General features: G+C 46.7%; 1 non-coding gene and 1 pseudogene across 1 annotated transcript; both read left to right on the top strand.

Moving 5' to 3' along the window:
• The first annotated feature begins 243 nt into the window (after window positions 1–243).
• On the top strand, window positions 244–298 carry LOC138294340 (U7 small nuclear RNA; annotated as a pseudogene).
• An 8,033-nt stretch (window positions 299–8,331) lies between these two features.
• On the top strand, window positions 8,332–8,387 carry LOC138294318 (U7 small nuclear RNA). The gene has a single exon (XR_011203347.1). It is a non-coding gene; the product is annotated as a U7 small nuclear RNA (small nuclear RNA).
• The last annotated feature ends 4,880 nt before the right edge of the window (window positions 8,388–13,267 follow it).

The raw sequence follows: 13,267 nt of genomic DNA on the forward strand, positions 1-13,267 counted from the left end.
GTGTGGCGTGGCCACAGAACAAATATTTGCATATTTTCTCGCAGGGCCAACAACCTTTTTCCTTTGTTTCTATGTGTTAAATTGTCAATACTGTCTTTCGTTAGTACCCTCAGATCTCTGACTTCTTGCCATTCTACTAGAAGTGAATATGGTAAAAAAAATGGGGGCAAAAAACAAAAAAAAACAAGTCCTAATAGAAGTGGGTGTTACTTAACTACCCTTATGAATTTGAGCCCTTATATTCAAATCGCAGTTCTTTACTATTTGTCTAGAAGGTTTTTCTGAAAGAGAAGCCACCTATTTATATTTGAACAATAGTATTAAAGCATTTTTAAGGACCTATATTCTAGATTTTATTACTGCTGATCATAACGATTTTTTAATAGAAAGTGGGTTATAAATATGTTTTGTTGGTATTGTTATTGTTATCTATTGATATTATGCCAGCAGATGGTTTAGTAAAACACAATGGGGTACAGTGAAGCACATTCTTTGCTGAAGACTATACAATTTTGGCTTGGTTTGAAAGCCGAGAGGTTTTAGTCTAGGTTACTTTTATTCTAGATTTGCTGGCAACCAGTATTCTTTATGAGAAGTTGGCTTTCCAGGGATAAATACATGATTACAATGTGCTTAACATGTTCAGCAAAACAGACATGCATAGAGTGAGGTAGTGGACCCGAGACCCACATGCTAATGAAACAGACCACACATACGCAAGCAGTATGGACACTTAAGTGACCATGAACTCGCACACCCAGGGCCTTTTATTGACAGCGTCATCTGGCTGGTGACATCTGGGTTGGATGTTTGTTGAGTGGGTGTAGTCAATGCCCCTAGGAAGGGGCTGCTACATGACGAGTCCAGTAGGTTGGGCCCGACTGGAAACCCAAAGCAGTTCTGGCAGATTTTATCACACCAGTCCCCATATGCTGCATGTGAGCGAACCTCACCAATACAAGGGAAGACTAGGGAGGACCCTCCCTAAGAAAACTTGGAAAAATGGCATAAATGGTGCTTTCTACAACACTTTCTTCATAAAGATGAGTGCAAGTTTTTAAATTTTTACACAAAGCTCAAGGCAGCTTCTCCGTCTCATTAAGTGGTTTGATCTGGTCAAGTATGCAGAATGGTAAGTTGGCATTGAAGGAATAGCCAACAAATCCATGTTGGTTGTGGGAGTTGATGATATCATTAGCCTAAATCTTCCACCAAGGCAACAGAGCAAGCTTCTGATAAAAAATGCAAGGTTGAGATCTGCAGAGGAAGATCGAGAAGAGCTGGCCACAAAGGCTAATGCTGATTTGTGCATCTCTTTTGATCAGCCTCCTCCCAGTGACAGTGAAAGTACCTGTAGGAAAGTAGCCTCTTTCTAGCATGGTAACCCCCATTATTCTGCCTGTCATTAGTGTGTTTGACTGTGTTCATTGGGATCCTGCTAACCAGGATCCCAGTGATTATGCTCTCTCCCTTCTAACTTGGTAACTGTACATTTTTCCTCCCAAAGTTGGCATACTGGTCCCCCCATGTAAGTCTCTAGTATATGGTATAGGGCATTGGGGCAGCAGGGGATCACTATGGGCTACAGCAGTTATTCTGCCACCCACAGGGAACCCATGCAAAGGGTTCTGCAGGCCTGCCATTGCGGTCTGCTTGAAACAGGTGTATGCACCTGTTTTCACTACAGGTCAGTGCACCAGTTCGCTATAAGTCACCCCTATGGTAGGCCCTCTCAGCCCAGAGGGTAGAATGCAGGTACCTGTGTGTGACGCCACCCCTGCATTAGTAGAGATGCCCGCTCAACCTATAGGCCCATTTTCCTAGACTTTGGGAGTGCGGGGACGCCATTTTACGCATGTACTCGACATAGGTCACTACCTATGTCCAGCTACATAATAGTAACTCCAAACCTGGGCATGTTTGGTATCAAACATGTCAAAATCATACACCAATACTGTTGCAAGTATTGGAAGTATGATTCCATGCACTCTGGAGGCTCCTAAGAGGACCCCCCGAATTGCTACCACTAGTCTTACATGGTTTTCCGGGCAGTACAAGCTGCTGCTACCGCTCAGACTGGTTTCTGCTCTCCTGCTGCTTGATTTGGTCAAACCCAAGAAGGCAGAACAAAGGATTTCCTTTGGGAGAGGAAGGTAACACCCTCTCCATTTGTAAATAGGTTTTACTGGCTTGGGAGGGGTAGCCTCCCAAAGCCACTTGTATGCGTTTAAGGGCACATTTGGTGCCGTCTGTGCATAAACACGTGCCCACCAGTTCAGGGACCCCCAGTCCCTGCTCTGGCACTAATTTTTGGACGATGGAAAGAGGAGTGATCACTCCCCTGTCCATGCTCAGTTCTGCTCCAGAGGATCCCTGGGTTCTGCCATCTTGTTTCCAAGGTGGTCAGGGAACTCAGGAGCATCTGAGTGGCCAGGTCAGGCAGCTGACGTCAGAGCCCCCTACTGATAGGTGCTTACCTGGCTAGGTGACCAATCCCCCTTTCAGGGCTATGTAGGGTCTCTCTCTTGCGTGGGTCCTCAGCTTCGGCTTGCAAGATTCCAGTAGGACTCCTCTGCAACCTCCACTTCAGCTTCTGGCTTTCAGAACTGCAACTGCAACCTCCAGGACCCGACAACCTGCCTCCAAGAAGAAGGCCTCTTCTACAACATTGTTTCCAGGGCTCCTGCCAGCAACTGCAACATGTCCACCGGCTATGCATCCACTGAGGGCAGCGTGTTTTCAGTCTGCACTAGGACAAAAAAGGAATCTCCCTTGGAGTGAAGGAGTCACTCCCCTGCATCCGCAGGCACCTGTTGCAATGACAACCGGCTGCGTGGATCTCCTTTCCTCCTGAGCTGCATGGATCCTGCATCACAGGTGGTGGTCTGGAGTAGTCCTCTTGGTCCTCTCTACTAGCTATCCCACTTTGGTGGAGGTAAGTTCTTGCCTTCCCACGCAGGACAGTACTCCCTTTCACTGAGTCTCCTACAGCGGCCACTGCTTCTTTGCATCTCCTCCAAGGGATCTTCAGGTGATATGTAGCTCTAGTCCCCAGCACTCCTTCCTGCGATGCACAGCCCTCTGAGTGGTTCTCCTGCGGGGCGGAATCCCTTTCTGTAGTTCTGCGTGGGCTCCTTCTGCGACTTCTGTGTCCCCATCCTGTGGGATTCCGGTGGGTGCTGCCTCTGCTCCTGTGGGCTCTCTCTGTCACTGAGGGCCCCCTCTGACTTCCCCTTCTGGGTTGAGTCCTCCTGGCCCTTGCTGTTCCGAGGGCAGCACCACTTTCCACTAACCACAAATTTGCCTTCGCCAAAGCTTGTTGATGGAATTCCTCCACCGACATCTGTCTGCAATCTACGCTACAGCGTGGGGCATCTTCTGCATCCATCAGTCTGGCCTGTCCTTCCTCACAGTTGACCAACTCCTGCAAGTACAGCTGGGTGGGTAGTAGCTCCTACTCCTCCTGGACTCCACTGTGACTTTTGGACTTGGTCCCCTCTCTCCACAGGTCTTCTTCTCCTGGAAACCACCGCTGGTTTCTTGCAGTCTTGTCTGGGTGTCTTCTTTTCTTCTTTTCCTTCCTTTTGGGTGGTTTGGGGAAAATCCAGTGATTTACTCCTTCTTTCCTGGTCTCTTGGGGGTACTGTGTTACTTACCTCTGTGGTTTTCTAGTACTCCCAGCTCCCCTCTACACATTCCACATACCTAGTTGGGCGTCCTGTGTTCACATTCCATTTTATTTGGTATATGGTTTGGGCTCCCCTTAGGGTCACTACTGGTTATCTACATTTGCACCGTTTTCTTACCTTTTCTATGCCTATTACTGTTTACTAGTGTATATAATTAGTGTATTACTTACCTCCTACTGGAGGGTTGTCCTTCTATTATTTTCTGCGATGGCCGTTTGTTAGCTGATATCTGCTCTCTTCTACGTTTTTTAACCCTGTCAAGCATGGACACCACGCCTCTCATTCCAGTGACGTACAAAGACATGGTGAGGCATTCTGCGCCACTTAAGCGTTTGGTTTGCTGGCGGCAGATCTTAGGTGGGGCGTGGCCACAGAACAAATATTTGCATATTTTCTCGCTGGGTCAACAACCTTTTTCCTTTGTTTCTATGTGTTAAATTGTCAATACTGTCTTTCGTTAGTACCCTCATATCTCTGACTTTTTGCCATTCTACTAGAAGTGAATATGGTAAAGAAATAAAAAATTTAAAAAAAGAACAAGTCCTAATAGAAGTGGATGTTATTTAACTCTACCCTTATGAATTTGAGCCCTTATATACAAACCACAGTTCTTTACTATTTGTTTAGAAGGTTTTTCTGAAAGAGAAACCATCTATTTATGTATGAACAATAGTATTGAAGCATTTTTATGGACCTATATTCTAGTTTTTATTACTGCTGATCATAACTATTTTATAATAGAAAGTGGGTTATAAATATGTTTTGATGACATTGTTATTATTATCTATTGATAGTATGCCAGCAGATGGTTTAGTAAAACACAATGGGGTACAGTGAAGCACATTCTTTGCTGAAGACTATACAATTTTGGCTTGGTTTGAAAGCCGAGAGGTTTTAGTCTAGGTAACTTTTATTCTAGATTTGCTGGCAACCAGTATTCTTTATGAGAAGTTGGCTTTCCAGGGATAAATACATGATTACAATGTGCTTAACATGTTCAGCAAAACAGACATGCATAGAGTGAGGTTGTGGACCCGAGACCCACATGCTAATGAAACAGACCACACATACGCAAGCAGTATGGACACTTAAGTGACCATGAACTCGCACACCCAGGGCCTTTTATTGACAGGGTCATCTGCCTGGTGACATCTGGGTTGGATGTTTGTTGAGTGGATGTAGTCAATGCCCCTAGGAAGGGGCTGCTACATGATGAGTTCAGTAGGTTGGGCCCGACTGGAAACCCAAAGCAGTTCTGGCAGATTTTATCACACCAGTCCCCATATGCTGCATGTGAGCGAACCTCACCAATACAAGGGGAGACTAGGGAGGACCCTCCCTAAGAAAAGTTGGAAAAATGGCATAAATGGTGCTTTCTACAACACTTTCTTCATAAAGATGAGCCCAAGTTTTTACATTTTTACACAAAGCTCAAGGCAGCTTCTCCGTCTCATTAAGTGGTTTGATCTGGCCAAGTATGCAGAGTGGTAAGTTGGCATGGAAGGAATAGCCAACAAATCCATGTTGGTTGTGGGAGTTGATGATATCATTAGCCTAAAGTTTCCACCAAGGCAACAGAGCAAGCTGCTAATAAAAAATGCAAGGTTGAGATCTGCAGAGGAAGATCCAAACGAGCTGGCCACAAAGGCTCATGCTGATTTGTGCATCTCTTTTTATCAGCCTCCTCCCAGTGACAGGGAAAGTATCTGTAGGAAAGTAGCCTCTTTCTAGCATGGTAACCCCCATTATTCTGCCTGTTATTAGTGTGTTTGACTGTGTTCATTGGGATCCTGCTAACCAGGACCCCAGTGATTATGCTCTCTCCCTTCTAACTTGGTAACTATACATTTTTCCTCCCAAAGTTGGCATACTGGTCCCCCCATGTAAGTCTCTAGTATATGGTATAGGGCATTGGGGTGGCAGGGGATCACTATGGGCTACAGCAGTTATTCTGCCACCCACAGGGAACCCATGCAAAGGGTTCTGCAGGCCTGCCATTGCAGTCTGCTTGAAACAGGTGTATGCACCCATTTTCGCTACAGGTCAGTGCACCAGTTCGCTATCAGTCACCCCTATGGTAGGCCCTCTCAGCCCAGAGGGTAGAACGCAAGTACCTGTGTGTGACGGCACCCCTGAATTAGTAGAGATGCCCTCTCAACCTCCAGGCCCATTTCCCTGGACTTTGGGAGTGCGGGGACGCCATTTTACGAATGTACTCGACATAGGTCACTACCTATGTCCAGCTACATAATAGTAACTCCGAACCTGGGCATGTTTGGTATCAAACATGTCAAAATCATACACCAATACTGTTGCAAGTATTGGAAGTATGATTCCATGCACTCTGGAGGCTCCTAAGAGGACCCCCCGAATTGCTACCACTAGTCTTACATGGTTTTCCGGGCAGTACAAGCTGCTGCTACCGCTCAGACTGGTTCTGCTCTCCTGATGCTTGATTTGATCAAACCCAAGAAGGCAGAACAAAGGATTTCCTTTGGGAGAGGAAGGTAACACCCTCTACCTTTGTAAATAGGTTTTACTGGCTTGGGAGGGGTAGCCTCCCAAAGCCACTTGTATGCGTTGAAGGGCACATTTGGTGCCGTCCGTGCATAAACACGTGCCCACCAGTTCAGAGACCCCCAGTCCCTGGTCTGGCACGAAACTGGACAATGGAAAGAGGAGTGATCACTCCCCTATCCTTGCTCAGTGCTGCTCCAGAGGGTCCCTGGGTTCTGCCATCTTGTTTCCAAGGTTGTCAGGGAACTCGGGAGCATCTGAGTGGCCAGGTCCGGCAGCTGACGTCAGAGCCCCCTCCTGATAGGTGCTTACCTGGCTAGGTGACCAATCCCCCTTTCAGGGCTATGTAGGGTCTCTCTCTTGCGTGGGTCCTCAGCTTCGGCTTGCAAGATTCCAGTAGGACTCCTCTGCAACCTCCACTTCGGCTTCTGGCCTTCAGAACTGCAACTGCAACCTCCAGGACCCGACAACCTGCCTCCAAGAAGAAGACCTCTTCTACAACATTGTTTCCAGGGCTCCTGCCAGCAACTGCAACATGTCCACCGGCTATGCATCCACTGAGGGTAGCGTGTTTTCAGTTGCACAGGAACAATAAAGGAATCTCCCTTGGAGTAAAGGAGTCACTCCCCTGCATCCGCAGGCACCTGTTGCAATGACAACCGGCTGCGTGGATCTCCTTTCCTCCTGAGCTGCATGGATCCTGAATCACAGGTGGTGGTCCGGAGTAGTCCTCTTGGTCCTCTCTACTAGCTATCAACTTTGGTGGAGGTAAGTTCTTGCCTTCCCACGCAGGACAGTACTCCCTTTCAGTGAGTCTCTTACAGCTGCCACTGCTTCTTTGCATCTCCTCCAAGGGATCTTCAGGTGATATGTAGCTCTAGTCCCCAGCACTCCTTCCTGCGACGCACAGCCCTCTGAGTGGTTCTCCTGCGGCGCAGCATCCCTTTCTGTAGTTCTGCGTGGGCTCCTTCTGCGACTTCTGTGTCCCCGTCCTGTGGGACTCCGGTGGGTGCTGCCTCTGCTCCTGTGGGCTCTCTCTGTCACTGAGTGCCCCCTCTGACTTCCCCTTCTGGGTTGAGTCCTCCTGGCCCTTGCTGTTCCGAGGGCAGCACCACTTTCCCACTAACCACAAATTTGCCTTCGCCAAAGCTTGTTGATGGAATTCCTCCACCGACATCTGTCTGCAATCTACACTACAGCGTGGGGCATCTTCTGCATCCATCAGTCTGGCCTGTCCTTCCTCACAGTTGACCAACTCCTGCAAGTACAGCTGGGTGGGTAGTAGCTCCTACTCCTCCTGGACTCCACTGTGACTTTTGGACTTGGTCCTCTCTCTCCACAGGTCTTCTTCTCCTGGAAACCACTGCTGGGTTCTTGCAGTCTTGTCTGGGTGACTTCTTTTCTTCTTTTCCTTCCTTTTGGGTGGTTTGGAGAAAATCCAGTGATTTACTCCTTCTTTCCTAGTCTCTTGGGGGTACTGTGTTACTTACCTCTGTGGTTTTATAGTACTCCCAGCTCCCCTCTACACATTCCACATACCTAGGTGGGCGTCCTGTGTTCACATTCCATTTTATTTGGTATATGGTTTGGGCCCCCCTTAGGGTCACTACTGGTTATCTACATTTGCACCGTTTTCTTACCTTTTCTATGTCTATTACTGTTTACTAGTGTATATAATTAGTGTATTACTTACCTCCTACTGGAGGGTTGCCCTTCTATTATTTTCCGCGATGGCCGTTTGTTAGCTAATATCTGCTCTCTTCTACGTTTTTTAACCCTGTCCAGCATGGACACCACGCCTCTCATTCCAGTGACGTACAAAGAAATGGTGAGGCATTCTGCGACAGTTAAACGTTTGGTTTTCTGGCGGCAGATCTTAGGTGTGGCGTGGCCACCGAACAAATATTTGCATATTTTCTCGCAGGGCCAACAACCTTTTTCCTTTGTTTCTATGTGTTAAATTGTCAATACTGTCTTTCGTTAGTACCCTCAGATCTCTGACTTCTTGCCATTCTACTAGAAGTGAATATGGTAAATAAATTGGAGAAAAAAAACAAAAAAAAACAAGTCCTAATAGAAGTGGGTGTTACTTAACTCTACCCTTATGAATTTGAGCCCTTATATTCAAATCACAGTTCTTTACTATTTGTCTAGAAGGTTTTTTCTGAAAGAGAAGCCACCTAATTATGTATGAACAATAGTATTAAAGCATTTTTAAGGACCTATATTCTAGATTTTATTACTGCTCATCATAAAGATTTTTTAATAGAAAGTGGGTTATAAATATGTTTTGTTGGTATTGTTATTGTTAACTATTGATATTATGCTAGCAGATGGTTTAGTAAAACACAATGGGGTACAGTGAAGCACATTCTTTGCTGAAGACTATACAATTTTGGCTTGGTTTGAAAGCCCAGAGGTTTTAGTCTAGGTTACTTTTATTCTAGATTTGCTGGCAACCAGTATTCTTTATGAGAAGTTGGCTTTCCAGGGATAAATACATGATTACAATGTGCTTAACATGTTCAGCAAAACAGACATGCATAGAGTGAGGCAGTGGACCCGAGACCCACATGCTAATGAAACAGACCACACATACGCAAGCAGTATGGACACTTAAGTGACCATGAACTCGCACACCCAGGGCCTTTTATTGACAGCGTCATCTGGCTGGTGACATCTGGGTTGGAAGTTTGATGAGTGGGTGTAGTCAATGCCCCTAGGAAGGGGCTGCTACATGACGAGTCCAGTAGGTTGGGCCCGACTGGAAACCCAAAGCAGTCCTGGCAGATTTTATCACACCAGTCCCCATATGCTGCATGTGAGCGAACCTCACCAATACAAGGGGAGACTAGGGAGGACCCTCCCTAAGAAAACTTGGAAAAATGGCATAAATGGTGCTTTCTACAACACTTTCTTCATAAAGATGAGCCCAAGTTTTTACATTTTTACACAAAGCTCAAGGCAGCTTCTCCGTCTCATTAAGTGGTTTGAGCTGGTCAAGTATGCAGAATGGTAAGTTGGCATTGAAGGAATAGCCAACAAATCCATGTTGGTTGTGGGAGTTGATGATATCATTAGCCTAAATCTTCCACCAAGGCAACAGAGCAAGCTGCTAATAAAAAATGCAAGGTTGAGATCTGCAGAGGAAGAGCGACACGAGCTGGCCACAAAGGCTCAAGCTGATTTGTGCATCTCTTTTGATCAGCCTCCTCCCAGTGACAGTGAAAGTACCTGTAGGAAAGTAGCCTCTTTCTAGCATGGTAACCCACATTATTCTGCCTGTTATTAGTGTGTTTGACGGTGTTCATTGGGATCCTGCTAACGAGGACCCCAGTGATTATGCTCTCTCCCTTCTAACTTGGTAACTGTACATTTGTCCTCCCAAAGTTGGCATACTGGTCCCCCCATGTAAGTCTCTAGTATATGGTATAGGGCATTGGGGTAGCAGGGGATCACTATGGGCTACAGCAGTTATTCTGCCACCCACAGGGAACCCATGCAAAGGGTTCTGCAGGCCTGCCATTGCAGTCTGCTTGAAACAGATGTATGCACCCGTTTTCGCTACAGGTCAGTGCACCAGTTCGCTATAAGTCACCCCTATGGTAGGCCCTCTCAGCCCAGAGGGTAGAATGCAGGTACCTGTGTGTGACGGCACCCCGCATTAGTAGAGATGCCCCCTCAACCTCCAGGCCCATTTTGATGGACTTTGGGAGTGCGGGGACGCCATTTTACGCATGGACTCTACATAGGTCACTACCTATGTCCAGCTACATAATAGTAACTCCGAACCTGGGCATGTTTGGTATCAAACATGTCAAAATCATACACCAATACTGTTGCAAGTATTGGAAGTATGATTCCATGCACTCTGGAGGCTCCTAAGAGGACCCCCCGAAATGCTACCACTAGTCTTACATGGTTTTCCGGGCAGTACAAGCTGCTGCTACCGCTCAGACTGGTATCTGCTCTCCTGCTGCTTGATTTGATCAAACCCAAGAAGGCAGAACAAAGGATTTCCTTTGGGAGAGGAAGGTAACACCCTCTCCCTTTGTAAATAGGTTTTACTGGCTTTGGAGGGCTAGCCTTACCAAAGCCACTTGTATGCGTTGAAGGGCACATTTGGTGCCGTCCGGGCATAAACACGTGCCCACCAGTTCAGGGACCCCCAGTCCCTGGTCTGGCACGAAACTGGACAATGGAAAGAGGAGTGATCACTTCCCTGTCCATGCTCAGTTCTGCTCCAGAGGGTCCCTGGGTTCTGCCATCTTGTTTCCAAGGTGGTCAGGGAACTCGGGAGCATCTGAGTGGCCAGGTCAGGCAGCTGACGTCAGAGCCCCCTCCTGATAGGTGCTTACCTAGCTAGGTGACCAATCCCCCTTTCAGGGCTATGTAGGGTCTTTCTCTTGCATGGGTCCTCAGCTTCGGCTTGCAAGATTCCAGTAGGACTCCTCGCAACCTCCACTTCGGCTTCTGGCCTTCAGAACTGCAACTGCAACCTCCAGCACCCGACAACCTGCCTCCAAGAAGAAGACCTCTCCTACAACATTGTTTCCAGGGCTCTTGCCAGCAACTGCAACATGTCCACCGGCTATGCATCCACTGAGGGCAGTGTGTTTTCAGTCTGCACTAGGACAAAAAAGGAATCTCCCTTGGAGTGAAGGAGCAACTCCCCTGCATCCGCAGGCACCTGTTGCAATGACAACCGGCTGCGAGGATCTCCTTTCCTCCTGAGCTGCATGGATCCTGCATCACAGGTGGTGGTCCGGAGTAGTCCTCTTGGTCCTCTCTACTAGCTATCCAACTTTGGTGGAGGTAAGTTCTTGCCTTCCCACGCAGGACAGTACTCCCTTTCACTGAGTCTCTTACAGCTGCCACTGCTTCTTTGCATCTCCTCCAAGGGATCTTCAGGTGATATGTAGCTCTAGTCCCCTTCTGCGTGGGCTCCTTCTGCGACTTCTGTGTCAGGTGGGTGCTGTCTCTGCTCCTGTGGGCTCTCTCTGTCACTGAGGGCCCCCTCTGACTTCCCCTTCTGGGTTGAGTCCTCCTGGCCCTTGCTGTTCCGAGGGCAGCACCACTTTCCCACTAACCACAAATTTGCCTTCGCCAAAGCTTGTTGATGGAATTCCGCCACCGACATCTGTCTGCAATCTGCACTACAGCGTGGGGCATCTTCTTCATCCATCAGTCTGGCCTGTCCTTCCTCACAGTTGACCAACTCCTGCAAGTACAGCTGGGTGGGTAGTAGCTCCTACTCCTCCTGGCCTCCACTGTGAGTTTTGGACTTGGTCCCCTCTCTCCACAGGTCTTCTTCTCCTGGAAACCACCGCTGGTTTCTTGCAGTCTTGTCTGAGTGTCTTCTTTTCTTCTTTTCCTTCCTTTTGGGTGGTTTGGGTAAAATCCAGTGATTTACTCCTTCTTTCCTAGTCTCTTGGGGGTACTGTGTTACTTACCTCTGTGGTTTTCTAGTACTCCCAGCTCCCCTCTACACATTCCACATAACTATGTGGGCGTCCTGTGTTCACATTCCATTTTATTTGGTATATGGTTTGGGCTCCCCTTAGGGTCACTACTGGTTATCTACATTTGCACCGTTTTCTTACCTTTTCTATGCCTATTACTGTTTACTAGTGTATATAATTAGTGTATTACTTACCTCCTACTGGAGGGTTGCCCTTCCATTATTTTCCGCGATGGCCGTTTCATAGCTAATATCTGCTCTGTTCTAAGTTTTTTAACCCTGTCCAGCATGGACACCACGCTCTCATTCCAGTGACGTACAAAGAAATGGTGAGGCATTCTGCGCCAGTTAAGCGTTTGGTTTGCTGGCGGCAGATCTTAGGTGGGGCGTGGCCACAGAACAAATATTTGCATATTTTCTCGCAGGGCCCACAACCTATTTCCTTTGTTTCTATATGTTAAATTGTCAATACTGTCTTTCGTTAGTACCCTCAGATCTCGGACTTCTTGCCATTTTACTAGAAGTGAATATGGTAAAAAAAAAAAAAAAAGAACAAGTCCTAATAGAAGTGGGTGTTACTTAACTCTACCCTTATGAATTTGAGGCTTTATATTCAAATCACAGTTCATTATTATTTCTTTAGAAGGTTTTTTGGAAAGAGAAGCCTCCTATTTATGTACCATCAATAGTATTAAAGCATTTTTAAGGACCTATATTCTAGATTTTATTACTGCTGCTCATAACGATTTTATAATAGAAAGTGGGTTATAAATATGTTTTGTTGGTATTGTTATTATTCTCTATTGATTTTCTGCCAGCAGATGGTTTAGTAAAACACAATGGGGTACAGTGAAGCACATTCTTTGCTGAAGACTATACAATTTTAGCTTGGTTTGAAAGCCGAGAGGTTTTAGTCTAGGTTACTTTTATTCTAGATTTTCTGGCAACCAGTATTCTTTATGAGAAGTTGGCTTTCCAGGGATAAATACATGATTACAATGTGCTTAACATGTTCAGCAAAACAGACATGCATAGAGTGAGGTAGTGGACCCGAGACCCACATGCTAATGAAACAGACCACCCATACGCAAGCATTATGGGCACTTAAGTGACCATGAACTCGCACACCCAGGGCCTTTTATTGACAGGGTCATCTGGCTGGTGACATCTGGGTTGGATGTTTGTTGAGTGGGTGTAGTCAATGCCCCTAGGAAGGGGCTGCTACATGACGAGTCCAGTAGGTTGGGCCCGACTGGAAACCCAAAGCAGTCCTGGCAGATTTTATCACACCAGTCCCCATCTGCTGCATGTGAGCGAACCTCACCAATACAAGGGGAGACTAGGGAGGACCCTCCCTAAGAAAAGTTGGAAAAATGGCATAAATGGTGCTTTCTACAACGCTTTCTTCATAAAGATGAGCCCAAGTTTTAAAATGTTTACACAAAGCTCAAGGCAGCTTCTCCGTCTCATTAAGTGGTTTGATCTGGTCAAGTATGCAGAATGGTAAGTTGGCATGGAAGGAATAGCCAACAAATCCATGTTGGTTGTGGGAGTTGATGATATCATTAGCCTAAATCTTCCACCAAGGCAACAGAGTAAG

This window comes from Pleurodeles waltl, chromosome 4_2, assembly GCF_031143425.1.
Source record: "Pleurodeles waltl isolate 20211129_DDA chromosome 4_2, aPleWal1.hap1.20221129, whole genome shotgun sequence".
Taxonomy (NCBI): domain Eukaryota; kingdom Metazoa; phylum Chordata; class Amphibia; order Caudata; family Salamandridae; genus Pleurodeles; species Pleurodeles waltl.